We start from the raw sequence: 18332 nt of genomic DNA, 5'->3' as shown, positions 1-18332 counted from the left end.
AACTAAGATCTGCTTCTCATGCAGTGATACAGTCTCTTGACCTCTTGAAGCCACCACTTCATCTTCTCTGCCAATCTAAAAGCCAGATATTTGGGGAGACAGCTTGCTTTCAGGAGACCCAAAAATCACCAGTTTCTGGGTCAGTTTAGTGTCCTGACCTACATACCCAATTCTTGATTATTTTATTGGCTATTGGTAAATACCCACAAGCACACACATACTCTTGGGGAAATCTAATTGCTGCTGATTTCTTCCTACTTAGAGGAATTTGGTCAGGATAATGGCAATTTAAAGAGCATTTCTGCTCTGACCTAAAGAGAGATACTAGGTATGGTGAAAAACACTTATAATCTTTCTATGCCTGTGCTATTGCAGGAAGATCATGAGTTCAAAGCCAACCTGGGCAAGATGAAGAGTGAAGTCCAAGAGCTTGATCTAGGGTAAGTCAGAAACGGGGGTAGGGAGAGAGAAGGGAGAGAGAGAGAGAAAGAGAGAGAAAGAGAGAGAGAGAGAGAGAGAGAGAGAGAGAGAGAGAGAGAGAGAGAGAGAGAGAGAGAGAGAGAGAGAAACTAATTGAAGCTAGCTACTTCAGACCCCCTGCTTCAGCTTTGCATGGCCTCTGGCCTTTGCCTATCCCACAAACTTCATATTAATGTTAAAGCTGGCCTTTGTTTCCACACTGAATTCTGAGAAGTAGCTTATGAGACATAACTGCACAGAGGTTTGGCTACTTTGTGATCCATCATTTCTGATGATTAAAACTCTTTGAATTTCTGCCCTAGAAAGAGTGAGTAGAGATTGTTCAGGACAGCTGTTATTTCTATTTGTATTTATGGATGCTTCAAAACAAAGCTTCCAAATAAGTGGCAAGAACACAAGAAGAAGGAAGGCAACTTTTGGTGACTGTGGACAACAGTTCTGGGTGAGAGAGGCATCGTCCATGGCCTTAAAGACACAGCAGAGTGACTCCTCATCTTTAAATCTCTGTTCCATTCTTTTTAAGGAAACTCCCACTGCACTTAGGGCTTTCCTACCATGGTAATATGCTTTTTGCACAATTCTTCAGCCCCCATACTGATTGACCATTCACTCTATACAAGATAAACAGAAGCAAATTTCTCCCTTTAGGTGTTGTGTCACAGTAAGGAGAGAATGAATTTAAACCAGGAACCTATCCATATCATAATTACAGGCAGGTAACAGAGTGGACATGGAGGTACAGGAAGAGCTCCATGAAAAGACGTCACTTCAGCAGTGACCCACAGGAATGAAAGGTGAACCATACAAATATCCAAGAGCACTCAGGATTTGTCTGCTGCACTTCTAGATAAAGTTGAACTATAGTAAATGATCTTAGAGGGAAGTGGTGGAAGAAAAAGTCAGGGAATTAATGAAAGACAGAGCCATCTAAGCCTTGTAGAACACCGTAAGGAGTGGGAAGCCAGAGGAGTGATAACATCTGATTCGAGTTTTAATTGGGTTATCCTACCCGGTCATTTATATACATCTGTAGTGGCTATTTCTGGTTGTCAACTTGACTATATCTGTAATGAACCACTATCCAGAATTGGGAGGTCCACCTTTGATCTTGATCTTGAGGCATAGAGGCTATAAATCTTAGGACACTAAGGCAAGGAGATCACTAAGATCAAGGTCATCTGGGACAAAGCAAGTCTCAGATCCAGGTGTGGTGGTGCACACCTTTAAATCTGGGACACATCTTCAGCTGGAGACCTACATAAGGACACTGGAAGAAGGAAAGCTGGCTTTCTTCGACTGCTTGTCTTGTGGGGCTGAGAAACTGCTAGATCCTTGGACTTCACAGCTGCTACTGGCCATTGTTAAGGAATTGGACTACAGACTGTAAGTCACCAACAAATTCCTTGCTATGTAGAGACTACTCATAAGTTCTGTGACTCTAGAGAACCCTGACTAGGTTCTCTACATTTTACTTGGGCATTAGTCTGAAGAAGGCAAGCCAAAATTCAATAGTATTTGTTAAGAGAGAAGCTTTAGCCATGTGGACAAGAATGTTGGTAATGGAAACAGAATGAAGCATCAAAATTCTACACACCGAACCCACAGATTTTTGGCTGGGGTTGTATAAGCCTGAAGAGTCTGGTTTACAGACCAGTGAAAGGGTGTACATCCTCCTTCAACATCAGTTCCAATATCTGCAACTCCTCACAAACATTTCTGAGCACTTTAAGAACTTTTGTTTCTTTTCTAAACAAATTGTCATCAATAATCCACTGTCGTTAATTTAAGCTTTGTGTGTATGTTTGTGTGTGTGTGTGTGTGTGTGTGTGTGTGTGTGTGCCTGTGTGAATGTGTGTGTATAACATAAAAGATCCAGGGTTCAAGTGTAGGTGTAGTGGACCTAGAGTAAAAAATAGTATTACCAAAAGAATTAGCTGGTATCTTTTTGGTCTATTAGCATGTAAATTGTACATTGGTAAGAAACTGTCCATCAGGTGTTGGTAGGACTGGGCTCTGGATTGACAAAGGCTTATTGATTGAGTGGACAGACACAGGGGACTGTTTTTTCAAGCTCTGAGAACTGCAGACTTATGGCTCCTGACTTTAGAAGCCAGAGACTTATTTATGCCTTTAGGTGTTCTGGTTAGTGGTTTATTATCAGAGCTTTGATTGACAGTGCCTAGCACTCTGTAGTATGTGAAATCTTCAGTAGCCAGCAGTATCAAGCAAGAACAGGAGTCAGTAGCAACAGCTAGAACAATAGCAGTAACATATCTGAGTTAAGATGTTAGACACTTGGTCCACCATGTTCATAGCAGCCTTTTTTATGGTAGCTGGAAGCTGGAAAGAGCCCAGATGTCCTTCAACAGAGAAATGGATGTGGAAAAATGTGGTACATTTACACAGTGGAGTACTTCTTAACTATTAAAAACAATGACTACATAAATTTCCTAGGCAAATGAACAGAGCTAGAAAATATTATCTTGAGTAAGGAAACCCAGTTACTAAAGAACACACATGGTATGCACTCACTGATAAGTGTATACTAGTCCAAAAGCTTGGAATACCCAGGAAACAATTCACAGACCATATGAAGCTCAAAAAGAAGGAAGATCAAAATGTGGATGCTTCAGTCCTTCTTAGAAGGGAGAACAAAATACTCATGGGAGGAAATATGGTGACAAAGAACGGAGCAGAGACTGAAGAAAAGGTCATCTCAGGATTCATCCCATTTGCAGCCACCAAACCTGGTCACTATTGCTGATGCCAATAAGTGCTTGCTAACAGTAGCCTGATTGGATGTATCCTCAGAGGCTCTGCCAGAGCCATACTAATACAGATGATGTTTGCAGCTAACCATCAGACTGATTATGGGGATTCCAATGGAGAAGCTAGAGAAAGGACTGCAGGAGCTGAAAGGGTCTGCAAGCCCATAGGAAGAACAACAATATCAATCAACCAAGTCCCCCTCCCCCGAGCCTCCAGGAACTAAAACAGCAACCAATGAGTACACATGGAGAGACCCATGACTCCAGCTGCATATGTAGTAGAGGATGGAAATGTCTGGAATCAAAAGGAGGAGAAGCCTTTGGTCCTGTGAAGGCTCACTTTTCCAGTGTAGAGGAATACCAGGGCAATGAGGTGGGAGTGGGTGGTTGGGAGTTAAAATATCTTCATGGAAGGAAGGGGTTGGGGGGAAGGGGGATGAGAGAGGGGAAAAGGGGATAACATTTGAAATGTAAATACATAAAATATCCAATAAAAGATTTTTATAAAGAAAACAATGAAAATAAATGTTACTAAAATTGAAACACACACACACACACACACACACACACACACACACACACACACAGATGGATGATCCTTGGTTTCTTTCTAATGATAGACCTAAAGTTTATCACCTTCAACTCCTTATAGCCCTTTATTTTCTACTTCCATTATCCTTTGTCCTCTCCCCTCTGTTCCCTACCTTTGGTCAATCTCTGGAGCTCCGAGGCTTCTTTTTTGCTGTTACTAACTATGCCACCATTGCTACCACTTTTGCTACTACTGTTTCCTCTTTGTGATGCCATCTCAAAGTACTCTACTCATGATAAAAATCACAAGAAGGCGAAAAAAGACCATTGTGCAAGGGTTTGCCTAAGGCACCACAGGAGGATATGTGCCAGCAAATACTATACCGTCACCTGAAACAGACCCTTCTCATCTCTAAGCCATCTTCTGAGAGACATCTCTAAGTCCTAGGAGGGCCACTGAAGTCATCATTTATCTGAAGAGGAACTGGGGGAGGGCACTGTTTCTTTCTTGCCAGAAGCTGCCTGGAAGCCTCCATGGAGAAGGAAGGCTTTCTCCTGTTTCCTCTTTCTCATATATTACTATTGGCTGCAACCACCCATGAGCCTTTATTAACCATGCACTTCTAAGCAAGGAGCCCTGACTTCCCTTTAATTGAGGCATAATAATTAGAACATTAGCACATTAGGAGGGTGAGACAGCATGTTTAGCTTCTGTGATTAATTATGTGAGGATTGTAATAAGTTGTTAAGACATTAATTACACTGGCATGTTTACTGCTTTAGGTTGCACTGGCAGGGCTTTGCCATGGCAGGTTGCAACATGCCCATGTCATCCAGTGTCTGAGGATGCAGTCTTGACCCATGGGATTGGATTTCTGGGCATGTGTTGTGGAGCACCACTGGCCCATCTGCAGACGCCTGAGTGTGTACTTGTTGCTGTTCTCCCGCTCATGTAAAGATGTGAGGTATGGAGGATTGATTTTTCTTTTTGTCTTTAATGTATTTTAAGTGAGGCAAGACATTTAGGACTGAAAATTCAATACTTTCTCCATATTAGCACTCATTGAAACTATAAAGCATATCATGACTCAGAAATTCAGGCTTGTGTGTCTTTGTCTTGGGTTCCCCACCAAGGCCAAATCTCTGCTACTTGGACAAGAGAGCTGTATGAGGAAGAGATAACCCTGAGCAGGGAGGGGCAAGCAGTGAGACAGAAGTCTCTGGCCCTTTTTTTCTGTTATCCTTGTCACAGGTATGCTCACCCATGTTGGAAAAGTGATAACCCGGGCCAGAGTATTCAAAGTAATAGAAACACGTGACTGGCGTAGGTGATAGGACCTCCATTAGTGGAGACCTGCAGCTGTGGGTGCCTGATGCTGTGGAAGTCATTCACTCACCATTCCAAGCTCTGTGTAGAACATTCCTTGGGGTGAAATGGCTAGTCTCCTTTAAGAGGGAGATAAAGAGGAATGGTGGCAGAGAGAGAGGTAGGGAGAAGGAAGGAAGGCTAGGAGTAGAGGGCAAAAGATAGAGGGGGTGGGGAGCTCAGAGAAAGGAGGGGTACATGGAGGGATGAGGATGATGGGGAGGAGGAGGACAGAGAGGGAGGAGGAGAACATGGAGAAAGGAGAAAGACATGGAAGGAGGAAGGGGCATAAAGGAGGAGGAGGGGATGGAGGGAGGAGGACAGGAAGGAGGAGGGAATGATGAGAGGCAGATAAGGATAGAAGATCAAGGGAGTACTGGATGCACTTTAGAGCCTAATTCAAAAGAGGGAAACACTAAACTTCAGTATTTAGCTACATCTAAATATTACTATCAGAATGCCTTTTAGGTTATAAGACTAAATGCTACAATTTGCTTTAAAAGTTTAGTTGTTTCTAAGATATTACTATTGAAAATCTTAGGAGTCCATTTTTTTTTAATTTTAATGTCATAGTCAGAAAAAAATAAATTTTCTGCTCTGCTTGCCACTGGCTTGACTGTTAGCCCAAGAACGGCCACCACCCAAAAGCCTTTATCATGCTCAACAGAGGCCAGTGGACAGACAGTTGTTGTGGCCTAAAAGAAATTAAACTCACCATCAGTGCCTTTCTTCAAGATGAGTAATTTCAATATCATAAATGCTCAGTTTCTTTAAGCAGATCCTCAGCTATGCTTGAGACCTTACAGCATTGCGTAGTCCTGTCTCACATTGTTGTCCACATGGAAATACAAGCTGGTGACACTGAGTAGGCAGCAATGCTTCACATAACATTGTCTCGGTGACAGCCCCCTGCTAACTCTCCACTTGGCTTCCTGTTTCCCCTATTTAGCAATTTGCAAGTCCTAAACAGTTTAGCTTAGAAAATGAACAGCTTTCACAATCACCAGTAATTTTGGTAACGTTTTATTCCTGTGATAATAAATGCATATTTAGTCTGTAATTGAGGTAGAGTTTCAGTACATGAAGATTTTCACTCCCAGGTCCTTGTGGAATATGATTCTATATCTGAAAGTAACTGATCACACTTTAACAACAAATTCAAATGACACGGCTTATTTGTTTTGCTAATCAGGTTACCCTGGCTTGGGAAGACTAGTGACCCACTTGAGTGCCTCATCACTGATAACACATAAGGTCAGCAGTCTCAGAAATGATGGTGAAATGTGATTTAGTTGCCTCCAAATAGCTAGGGCTCAGATTGAAGGCTATATATTGGTCCAGCAAGGAGACTGAATGCTGCTCTTGGCCCGTCCCAGTCTCATTTGGGGAAGTTCAGCTGCAGCAGCTCTTAGACAAGGTAATGTTCCATGGGTAATATTTCAGGGTCAGGTTTGTCTGGGTGGTGTGTGGAAGATCCTACCTGTGCTGGGAACTGGTATACAGACCACACAGAGTGATGCCAGAATCCCATTCTGATACCACCGTGCCTCAGCTTCTTACCACATTGATCAGAAAAGAGTGAGAAGGATGGTTGTTCATCCCTAGCCAGACCTGGTGGGAATGTGGGCTTTTAGAACACTGGGGTGGCTGATAGGTCAGCAAAGATTAGAGAACCATTGGAGAACAGGTGAATGTTAAAGAGACCAGACAGAAAATCTCCCCCTTAGGGAAAAGACTGTAGTAAATGAAGGAGAATCCTCTTTCTTTTTACCTCCTCCCTCCTCACCTTTTTAGCAACCTTTAAGAACGCCATGTCCAAACTATGAGTGAGTCCTTCACAGCTAGCTTACATTGTAAGATTTTAGGGTTTGCCCTGTCAGGTGGACCAAAGACCTACACACTTCAGATCAAGAGCTGGGGTCAAGGGGATGGATGGCCTGGTGGCTTTCAAATCCATCAGAGGCTGCATTGTTTCAGACCAAAGCTGCAACATACTTCCCGGTATTTTTTGGCTGCTTATTCTACGAAGAGCATTTAGTGTAGCTCACTTTGTTTATGTCCTACTAGACTATCACCCGAACTCAGAAGGTGGAAGCTATCATTATTAAATGCACTTCAAGCTTGTACATGTAACTGAATCTAGCAAGCATTAAAAATTAATGCCTCTAATAATAAAACTCAGAAAACAGTGCTGTTATGAGTAATTGTAATTTATTGCAAACTGCTGGTGTGCTAAGTGCTTGGAAGAATACAAAGGTAAACAAGAGCCATCGTTGAGTAACTGAATGGGTTGAACAATCTCCCCATTGCTATTGCTGCTTGAACATGATATGTACTCACAGAGCTATTAGCTTCTGTCTGGCTATAGAGCAGATATGCCCCTTTAATTACGGGCGAGAAAGAGTACGAAGGCTTGAACCATTTAAAGGGGTGATGATAGCTACTTCCTTTCAAGGTCCAGGAGGTTATCATTTTCATGGCTGATAGCAAATAGCATCATATCAGTTATTTTTTTTTTAGGCATGCAGCAGTTTCTCTAGGTAATAAGCCTCCTGAGACTAATACTATCTTATTTCTCCCAGTGACTAGCAAAGTACCTTAATTTGGTTTATTCTTAGAGCTCTTAAAGTGAAAGACTGTGTGTATGATTGTGTTTATGCACACACAGCTTTTAGCTCCTGCCAAATCGTTCACTCTCACTTAAGACTTTTGTAGCTATGGCTTCAGTCTTCAATTGCTGCATCTACTTAATTGGTTGAATATTAAGTGATATTAACTTCCTTTTAATGCTGACATTCTTACATATTGATCAGATATATAATTCTGTATTTAATTTCATCTGTGAATTCCTTCACTTATCACCAAATACTGAGATTTGCTTTATATTTAGCACTGTTTCAAGTATCAGGGACACAGGAGCAAACCACAGAGACAAGCACAGGCCACCCTCTACAGTGTGTTTTCTACTGAGATCAACAATAATTAATATAGCAAAGGGTAGGGTACAACCAGACCACAATAAGGGATGGCTGGTAAACTATGTTTAAAAAATACGGAAAAAAGGATGAATGAAAGGAGTGTCAGAGACTAGACATGAAACAGCACCCTTACTGTGCAAAGGTCTGGCAAAAGCTACAGGTGCCTTGGCAGAATGCTTGAGGACAAATCATATAGCCAGTTAAATTTGTTCTAATTTATATTTATTCATTTCATAATTCAACTGTCATTTTCTGAGCCCATGACTATGGAGTTCCGCCCGAGGTTGTGAGGATAGATATGATATCATGCAGATCATCCAAGCCTCTGAGGATAGATATGATATCATCCCGATCATCCAAGCCTCTGGAAGATGTAACCTGGTAACAGAGACACCAACACGGAGTTTAATTACAGTAGATTTGATGAGCACGTGTCTGCAGAATCGGGATTATGGCTTACTTTGTTTCTGCCCAGTTCCTGGCCCAGGGTCCTCATGGATCCCTTTTGGAAAAATACTGAATAGAGTGGCTGGATTGAAAGTCACACATAGGAAATAGAAAGTGAGCTGTCATCCAGAGAAGCAAGAGTCACTGCACTCTTGAGAAGCTTAGTGCTTTTAATAGGGCTCTGGTCAGGGGCTGTACAGCAGCCTCGTTCTTCATTTGAATTTACTCCCCGCAGAATTAATTGCTAAAGTCTTTCAGAAAGCAGCAGGGAAGTATTACTTGCCCAGAGACATCCTGATTTAGTGAGGTTTATACTTATGACATATTTCTGAGAAAAGAAACCAGATTTTATATCTGTCCTATTTTTCGTTGAGTGTATTAGAGTGCTTAATTTACATACACACACACACACACACACACACACACACACACACACACACACACACACACGAATATATGATTTCAGTTGCTTGACTGACTTGAAATCTAGAACCAAAGCAAAAAAGTAAGGGAAAAAAAGTCTGTACTCCCTGTCCCCTAAAAGAAGATGTGCCACAGGAATGTCAAAAGGCAGTTTAAAGGAGAAATGTGGGCTTATGTATGCCTCTTGGTTATTGCATATAAATCGCTTCCTTGCTTCAAAGATCTTGTTCCATGGGGACCAACAAGTGACTGGCTGAATATCGTTGGTCCCTGTGCTATAGAATGAATTGAGTTCTTCCCCCTGAGTAGTGGGGTGATTGTGTCTAGAATACCAAACACAGGAGGTGGGCATTAATTAGGGCTAACGGTCTATAATTGGAGCTGCATTGCCTTTATTCCTCCTCCCATTCTCCAGCCTGTCAGAAGACTCATTTTCACTGAAGCGTCATAATTAACGCCAAGCCTAATGTGAAAGGCAGATGAGTTGAAGCCCAGAATAGCTCAGAACTACCCAAGGGTACACATGTAGGGAGCAGTCCTGGGAAAGAGAAGGCTGGCATTGCTTTTGACCTCCAAGTGCTTTCTTTGCACAGAGGGAGCTTTGGGTCAGCCCTGTGACCTTCCCTCAGACTGTTGGAATAAGTACCCTGAGATACTGAACTATTCACAGTGGGCTGGGGTCACAGAATCCTAGGCTCAAGGGGTCTCAGGAACCTCATACTGCAAGTCTCAAACAGACCACATTCCCTCTTTTCTTCTTTGAAAGAATAGTTTTTTTTTCTTTCTCACAAGGTTGATACATTTTTTGAGGGGTGTGGAAATTCAGGGACCTGGGAGTCAGGTCAGTGGGTGCAATGATGTCTGCAAAGCCCCCCAGAGTGCTTTGGAAGAAAATTCCAGGTATTTCTCTTATTGCTGCTGCTCTTCTAATTCCCCTGAACTCAGAGAACCCATTTAAGTGATTACTTCATGAGAAGGCTGGTGGAAAAGTAGGACTAATCTATTTCTTTACTTGGCAGCTCCCACACAGCAAAAGAGCCAGCTGCACTACAGTCACTCTCAGATCCCCACTTTTCCCTCTCGGTTCTGTTTCATACACAATGAACTAAACATCAGCCATCCATCTTCCACGAAGACTGAACTCCATGCACCTTCCAGCAGGTAGCTTGCAGCACCTCTCACACTTGTGTACAAATATTTACATAATTCTGTAACCCTGGAGAGTTGAGAGAAACTTAAGAAAAGGCTAACAATCCTACCACACATTAACTCTGGTCATTGAGAGAGAAAATCAGAATGCAATAGCCTCAGCTTCCTAAACTAGACTTCCTTGAGGGCACTTAATTTAAGTACAAAGACAGAATATCACCAGCTTGATTTTCATTCTGAGCTGTTCATTGGGAGAGGATGCTTAAGTTTGTACAGGGTCCTTTCTCCTAATAGAGGTATATCCTAAGGACTGCCATGTGATATTGAATGTGCAGAGAGAAAAGCTTGTGGTTACTGGCAGAGTCGGGGAGTGGTTGCCATGTTATAGATACTGTCTCATTAAACACATGCCTATAGGGTGCTAACTTGACTTGGTAAGCCCTGGCCATGAAGTCTCCTCTGGTACAGATAAGGAATCAAATCAAGGTTTGCATCAAAAGGCACAAACTCCCACAGATGCTAGAGCTTCCTATAGAATATAGGTGCTTGGATCCAGAGACTGTCTTAATGCCCTAAGGTTTCATTTCTCTTTGTGATCCGTTCCTTTGAACAGTGATCTACAGAATCATTAAGAAGCTTCACTGGAGATTTCTTGGTATCACGTGTATTTTCATCATGATGCCTAAACAATGAGCCATTTATGTCCACAAATTAGTAAGTCCCCCAATCTTCATCAGGAAGCTTCTTTTTGAGGTAGATAGCAACTATTACAGAAGCCCACAACTGGTTGACATGCCCAGAATAAGCGACTGGAGTGATCAGCTCTAAATGGGACATCCATGTAGTACCTCCTTACCCAAGGTCAAGGTTTATCACAGAAGAGGGAGCACAAAGATTGTAAGGTAGTGTATGTCTAGACAGCATTTGCTAGATATGACAGGACAGTTACACACATGAACTCATGGTGGCTATGACTACACGCCCTAAACATATATAAAATCAAGCCAGTCTGAATCCAAGCATTGGTGGTAGATGGGCTTATAAAGTCTCACTCCTAGATGAGGATCTGTTGGCAACTTATAGTGTGTCCGTTCTCAGCAGGTTCCTGAGGCTATTCACACTTTAGCTGATAGTCTTATGCCCATGCATATACAGGCAGTGCAAAGTGGAGACAGTGGTTTAGAAGCAGATAATGTGCTAGTTGGAGGAGAAATGTGATGAGGATTGAGGTGAGTATGGAAGGACAATAAAGTTGCCTAAAATAAATTATGTGCACATGTGAAATTTACAACAATAAAAAGTATTTTACAAAAAAAATGGGCCTAAATTATTATGCAACCATTGTTTTCTGATTGTCAAACTCCCCATAACACTTGTTAATTTATTGGGGTTGAAGTACTTGTGAATGGTCTAAACCAAGTGTAGTCAATATAATCCGCTTTAGGTTAATAAGGGAAGGTCTTGTATTGGCTGGGTATGTGTAGCCAGGGAAGGAGATAGTGTATAGCTCCCAAACTGGCTGATGTAACCTTTCTGAACCTGATCTCCTGAGTAGATAGATAACTCATGGCCTAGCTGCTTTATTGTTTGAATGTTGCATCTGCACGTAGTCCAGTGTTCTTATTTGAAGGTGACAAGAGGACTCTTTGAAGAACATAGTGTTATTCTCTATACCCTGAACCATTGCAAACAGGCCAGGCCACAGAACAGTGCATTTCTCTGCTTTCTCCATTAGAATTATTTGACGGGTTGTTAACTATTATTTTCGTGAAGCCTTTTTAAAATGTGAGAAGCAGAACAGTGTGTGAAAACCAAGCACCTTAAGTAAGCTGTAAAATTTATATAAATAGAAACAGGTTAAGACATGGGCAGAGACCTGTGTGATTGGCTAGCAGGCTAGTTGGAATGGGCTTTGGGCACCAGACTGAAATCGCATAGAAAGACCTTAGTTAGGTCTCAGATCCATTGCTTAACAACCTACGAGACCCTAGCAGAGATGATGTCAGCCCTCTAGCCTCATTTTCTAGTCTTTCAGATGGGGAGAATACCCCATCACAAGATACAAATGGGGAGAAGTCCTCACTAAAAGATACAAATTCGTTTTTTATTTTTCTCTTGCTGCATTTGTACAATCAAGCCAGCCTCTCTTGCTGTTCCCAGAGGGCTGTTGTGGTTCCCACAATTACATAATTACACACTGATGTCTGAAAGAAAACTCAGGGAAGAATTTTATTTCAGAGTCTAGGATGTGATTGACTGTAAGATGGTTTATTATTTTACATGCTATCATTATAAGAATGATACTACCAAGTAGATCACAACACATTCTTTGTTATAAAATGCATCCTGGGTTATCTGATTGACAAAATGCATTGTTTCCTGTCTGCCAGGAGACTTCCTATGTACTAGCCATTGAACCAGGCCCTGAAGGACTGCTGTTAATGCCCTATCATTTGTGCCTTCCTCTTCTCCCGTATCCCCAGCCTTTGGTTGTCTGTGCTACTACAGTTCCTACTGTAGGGACCCTGGGAATGTCTTTGCAATTATGGCTCACTTTGCTATGTTTCAGAATCTTTGATGACTTCTACATTTAGGTTACATGCCATGGCAGCTTTTGGGGCAAACCTGTGCCAATGGAAACAGAGAGTGAGAAGAGATATGAATATATTCTTCCTCAGTTACCCAGTTATGACCTATTCTGAAGTATGGATGCATTTTAAAACGTAATGTCTCATAAAATGTAGCTAAGGCTTGCCTCAAACTTAGCACAGAGTTGAGGATGTCTCTGAATGTCTGATTCCCTTGCTTCCACCTCCTGAGTCCTTGGACTTATAAAGCTGTACCACCACATCTGGTTTTTTATAGTGTTGGGAACTGAATGCAACACTGTGTACATATTAGGCAAGCATTGCACTAACTAACATACATTCCCAGCCCTGAAGCATGGACACTTGAGATAACTGTTTGGACATTTATCAGGTAGCTGAACAGCTTGCTGAAGTAGTGGCTAACCAAGAAGAACAACTTTTAAAGTTTGTTTTGCATAACCACCTGCCTAATTTTCATCTTCCTTCACAGTATTAAAACCTAATTCTTGCCTCAGATTCTGTTTTCCAGGGAGACAGGAAAATGTAACCACAGTCACACCATACCTATGAAGATTAGTCCTACTTGATGGAGGGAGGAACATCTCTCAGAAGAAATCCAGGCTCTTCCAGCTTGGAAGAGAAATGACCAGGCAACCTGGCTATTGACTAGATAATCACCAGTGTCTGATTAGTACCTTCCCTGCTTCACTGGGCTGTTAAAAGAGTTAAATCAGATAATGCGTGTGAACATGCTTGGATAACAACAAAATAACCTATAAGTCATTAGACTTACAACTGGTTGCCAGTTCCAGAACCTTACAATTAACTCACTCACTTGGGCCAAAGTTATTTAATGAGCCTTATGCCAGTCACAGGGCTAACAGAGGGAATACAGTAGTTCTTTCCCAGTGGAAGGTCTTCATTTCTAGAGGAGTATAAGTAAGTAATCTGTATATGATGGCAAACATTTTAGAAAAACTCAAATGGGAAATAAAAGAGTCAGAGCTGGCTCATGTTTAGATGCCCAGATACAGTTCACGTGCTGTATAAACTAGAACCTGAAGGAGGCAGGCATGTGTGAGGTACAAAGGTGCACATAGCCAATAGTGAAGATGGGGGATATACTGGGCTGGTTGACAAAATCTCATTAATGATGTATGTACTGTAGGAAGTTCTGACTTACTCATTAAGGCAATGAGGATCCCTAAAATGTTTATGAAAATCTCTTCAACCATGATAGAATGGTTGGATTTAAAGAGGGGGACAAGAAAAGATTCTGTAGGAAATGAATACATTGTAACCACTGTAAATTCCACTATGCCCCTTTAATTGTTTCATTTAGTTTTGACTTATTCTTAATATGAATCTTCTTTCTAATGTAGTGTTTCATGAACATCATAGACTTTACATATTTCCCACACAGCAGACCTTGACAGGAAAGGCTAACATTTTCAAAGAAAGAGTGGAAGAGATTTTTGTGTCTCTTGCCCCACACAATTGCATTCTTTATGGATCTCACTTTTCTTCTGTCTGTGTTGTTAGTTCTGATTAGGTGGTGGAGTATTAACAGTGCCAGGTCAGTACTGTGGCTCACCAAGGGAGCCAATTACCCACACAGAGAGCACTGCAGACTTCCTCTTTAGATCTGGCTGATTGCCTGAAGCTAGAGACTACTGGTTACAGAACGTGCATAGGGATATCAGCTGGCTTACTCACTCATTGATCTTCTGGTTTATTTATTCATCCATTTATTGTTGTGTTTTTGTAGTTGTTGGTCCAAGACGCTGTAATATAGCACCACAGATTTTCTACCAAGTCTTCTCAAAGGAAGGTGGGCCACTCTGGCCTGGAAAACTCCTGCTCTCCTCCTTAAAACAAAGAAAAACATCCAGGATTCCCAAGGCTATGGTGGGATTGGAAGTCCCAGAGGCCTCAGAATCTTTGGGGCATTTAGTACTGCTCTTTATCTTGATGAATAACACATGTTGGCAGCAGAGTAAGTAGGTCATAGTTTGGTTGAAAAGAACCCAAAAAATTCAGTAGCCTTCCTGCATTACATTAAGCTCTCTCTGTCCCTTGGGTTAAACTAGGCAGGTTCTTTGGTGATATAATGTCACCTTTGCTTCTGGATTTCAATGAAATGATCCACGAGATTGGAAAGCCACATCTATGAGTTTATCAAATAGTTCTTAGTATTCTCTTCAGAACAAGATATCTCCTGCTTTGTAGTATAGATATGATTAAAATTTTATAAGAATTCAAGTATTTATTTTTGTTTAATAATTTTATTTTTAAAATTATCATTTGTTTTATTATTTTTTGAGAATTTTATAAAAGAGGGATATATTTACATAATATCTACATCACACTTATCCTCCTTCAATTCTTCATGTTCTCCCAACTCCTCAACTTCATGGCCTGTTCTTTAGTTAGTATTGCTATGTGAACACACACATACACACACACACACATACATAAATAAATATAAATATGTCTCACTTACCCCACTTACTCCATTTAGTGTTAGTCATTTGTGAATGTGTTTCTGTATCCAATCCCATTTGGGACTGGATAACTCATCGGAAGCTCATCCTTGGATTAAATGTACTTTTACTCTTTTAACAGTCATCTTTCTTGTTGACAGTTGTGCATGTCTTGTTAAGGTGACTGAAGGCACTATGCAATCTGACGAGGGATAGAAGGGATTAAAATTTCCCCCCAACTGTAAACTTACAGACTACAGGAATGATAAGCACAGTGGAATGTACTCAAGTGTGCAATAGTAGCACTTGTATCTTAGTAACCAATAGCCACCTAATTGGATTTAAGGCCAGCTCCACCACTACTTATGGTTAATAAGACCATAGACCTTAGAAGGAAATCTACTAGAGTCTTGTTCTAAAATGTATAATTCCCACATGCATCCTAAATTTCTAGCCTTATACCCAGAGACAAATGTAGCTTTCACACTTTATCAAAGACACTTTAAAGAAAAACAGCATATGTTGATGATCCAAGGAACCCACAGTGGATCAAAATACACAAAACAATTGATTGCAGGGTTTCAAAGCCCAATTGACACATCTACAGCAAAGCTCCCACACATAAGGGTCAGAGAACATATCAAGGGATAGAACAGGGACTGTAAAACCTGAAGGACCATGGTGGCTACTATGAGACAGACTATTCTCTATATGACAGGGAGCTGCAAAAGTGAAATATTAACAACTCCATATTCTAATGATCCTTTGCCTTGTGATAAATAATCAGGGAGAGGGAAGCTGTTCATTCAACACTTTGTTCTGAAAGCTGTTCGCCTTACTATCTAATTCCATTATTTACTGGAAACACTTGAAACAGTTCATCCATGTTCTTTTTTTCTTATTGTATTAAAAATGCTCTCCTTTTCTCTATTTATCAATAGCATGTCCTCACTTTAGTCTGAGATCATACAAAATTATATTTTTACCATTCAAATGCTAGAATATGCAAAAAAGCTCTTCAAATTTCTACTACTATCCAATTCCAAAGTTGCAATTATTTTATAGTTGCTATGTACTTGTAACAGAAAGGCTCAACTCTGCGTAACCAAGTGTGTCTTAGTTATCTCAGGCTGTTATGTCAGAACACCAGACTTGTGATTAAACAAATAACACACTCACAGTGACTCAAAAGTCTAAAATCAAGAGCCAAACTGATTTTCTTCTTAGGGGGGTTCCTTCCTGATTATAGACTTATAGACTACTACCTTATAGACTGTGCCCTAAACATGTCCTTTTCTCAGTACAAGAAAAAGAGCAGACAAAGTCTTCATTGCCTTTCTTCTTAAAAAAGCACTAATGCTTTAAGCCCCAACCCCTTAGTGTTATCTAACCCTAACGGCCTGCTCCATTTCACAGAAGGAATTACAGATTCAGAATGCAAATTTGGAAAGGCAAATAAACATTCATTATTTTTCAATTCAATATTCAATATGTCAGTTGCTTTTGCTCCCCCTCACATCCTTACTTCTTTCAATCATTTATAAAATATTAACTTACATGCATTGAATATCTCATATGCTTAAGATTTGTTTATTAGAAACTGGATTAATACAAGTTTTTCTGTTGAGATCTAGTGAAAGGAGGAGAGAGACTGAGAAAGAGAGAGACAGAGAGATAGAATGGGAGAGATAGAATGGTGGGGGGGACAAGAGGAAGGTGAGACATGCAAGGTGTGAATTGGAGAGTGGTTCGGGAGTATGAGGGGAGACCAGAAAAAATAGAAACATTAAAAGCCCTCCCTTTGAGTTGTTGGATATAGAATTGGCTTGGCACCATAGACAGAGAGAATCAGTTCAGGAATGTGTGAGGTGTGTGGAGGGAAACAGAGACAGGCAAGAGCAACTGGGGAAAAACCAACAGCAGAGGCTGGAAGGGATGGAGGAGGTAATCTTGAGACCACTTCTGTGCTGTTGAAGAGGGTTCGATTTACCTTGAAGATATCAAGAGGCTCTGAAGGTTTTAAACAAGGTGGGCACTTTGACAGCTTTGAATTTTTAGAATGTGAAGCTCAACAGTCAATGTTTAAGTTAAGGGGCAATTATGACATTTACTCTGCCTTTGTTTTTTTTTTTTTTTTTTGTTGTTGTTGTTTTGTTTTGTTTTTTGTTTTTTTTTTTTTTTTTTTGTTTTACTGTTGGGGGTAGATATCAGTCCCAGTACGTACAGAAACTTGTCCATGAAAGATGCTTCTTGGAGTGGAAAAGAACAGCAAAACTCCCAATGTTTGCACAGAGTGTACTTTACTATACACAGTGTTCAAGGGAAGATGCTCACCTTATGTGGGAGACAGAAGATTAATAACTGAGAGCTTATATGAATTTGTTAATTGAAATATCACTTTTTTTAACTACCAGTTTATGTACTTTTTACTTTTCTTACCTTAATTGTCAACATAAAGACTACCAACTGTTTTAAAACACTGCTGCAGACTGGGTTTGAGGAAGGGCCCCAGCTCCTTATGACAAAGAAAGTATGGCTTGTCATAATGGAAGGTAACCAATACACTAAGGTCGAGGAGAGCTGTGAGTCTTTATGATGGCATATTTTAAAAAACTTTCCCTCTGACCTTGAGCCAAATCCAAAGAAGGAATGAGAAAAATCTTCAGTGTTGCTGAATTTCCCCCAAAGATTTCCCATTTTGGATTTGTAGGGTTGACCCAGAATAACTCAAAGGTTCTCACTTTCCAGGTGAAATTTTATGCATTTACTACTATATAAACAGGTAGGATTCTAATGAATGACATTTTTCTCTTGTCTTGTTCAGATAAAGACATGCTGTTTGCTCTTTCTTTCCTCCCAGAATGGAGGAAGGACATTTCATTTGCATGTCACTTTGCTTTCCCAAAAGTCAGCAACCTCTGGTATTTTTAGCCCCTTTTGAAAGTCCATTAGTGATGCTCCTTTTCCTGGAGACCTTTCTTGCTTTATGCAGTGACATTGGCATCAGGCTGGTTTGTGCTGATTCCTATCAGCCTGTTGATGCTGATGCTGGGTTACTTTCATTCATTTTTTTATGCACAAACTCTTAGTAGAATATCTGTACGGAAAAACTTACTGGC

At 40.8% G+C, this 18332-nt stretch overlaps 1 pseudogene across 1 annotated transcript in view; it reads left to right on the top strand.

Moving 5' to 3' along the window:
* The window catches only part of LOC308432591 (ETS translocation variant 5-like), a 160055-nt pseudogene that overhangs the window by 136338 nt on the left and 5385 nt on the right, over positions 1 to 18332 (top strand). Inside the window, exon 2 of the transcript in view lies at positions 376 to 440. The product of the transcript in view is annotated as an ETS translocation variant 5-like (transcript). The remainder of the gene's footprint in view (positions 1 to 375; positions 441 to 18332) is intronic.

This window comes from Micromys minutus (assembly GCF_963924665.1).
Source record: "Micromys minutus genome assembly, chromosome: 1".
NCBI lineage: Eukaryota > Metazoa > Chordata > Mammalia > Rodentia > Muridae > Micromys > Micromys minutus.
Note: the sequence above shows the minus strand (reverse complement) of the source record. Positions and strands in the feature narration are given on the sequence as shown.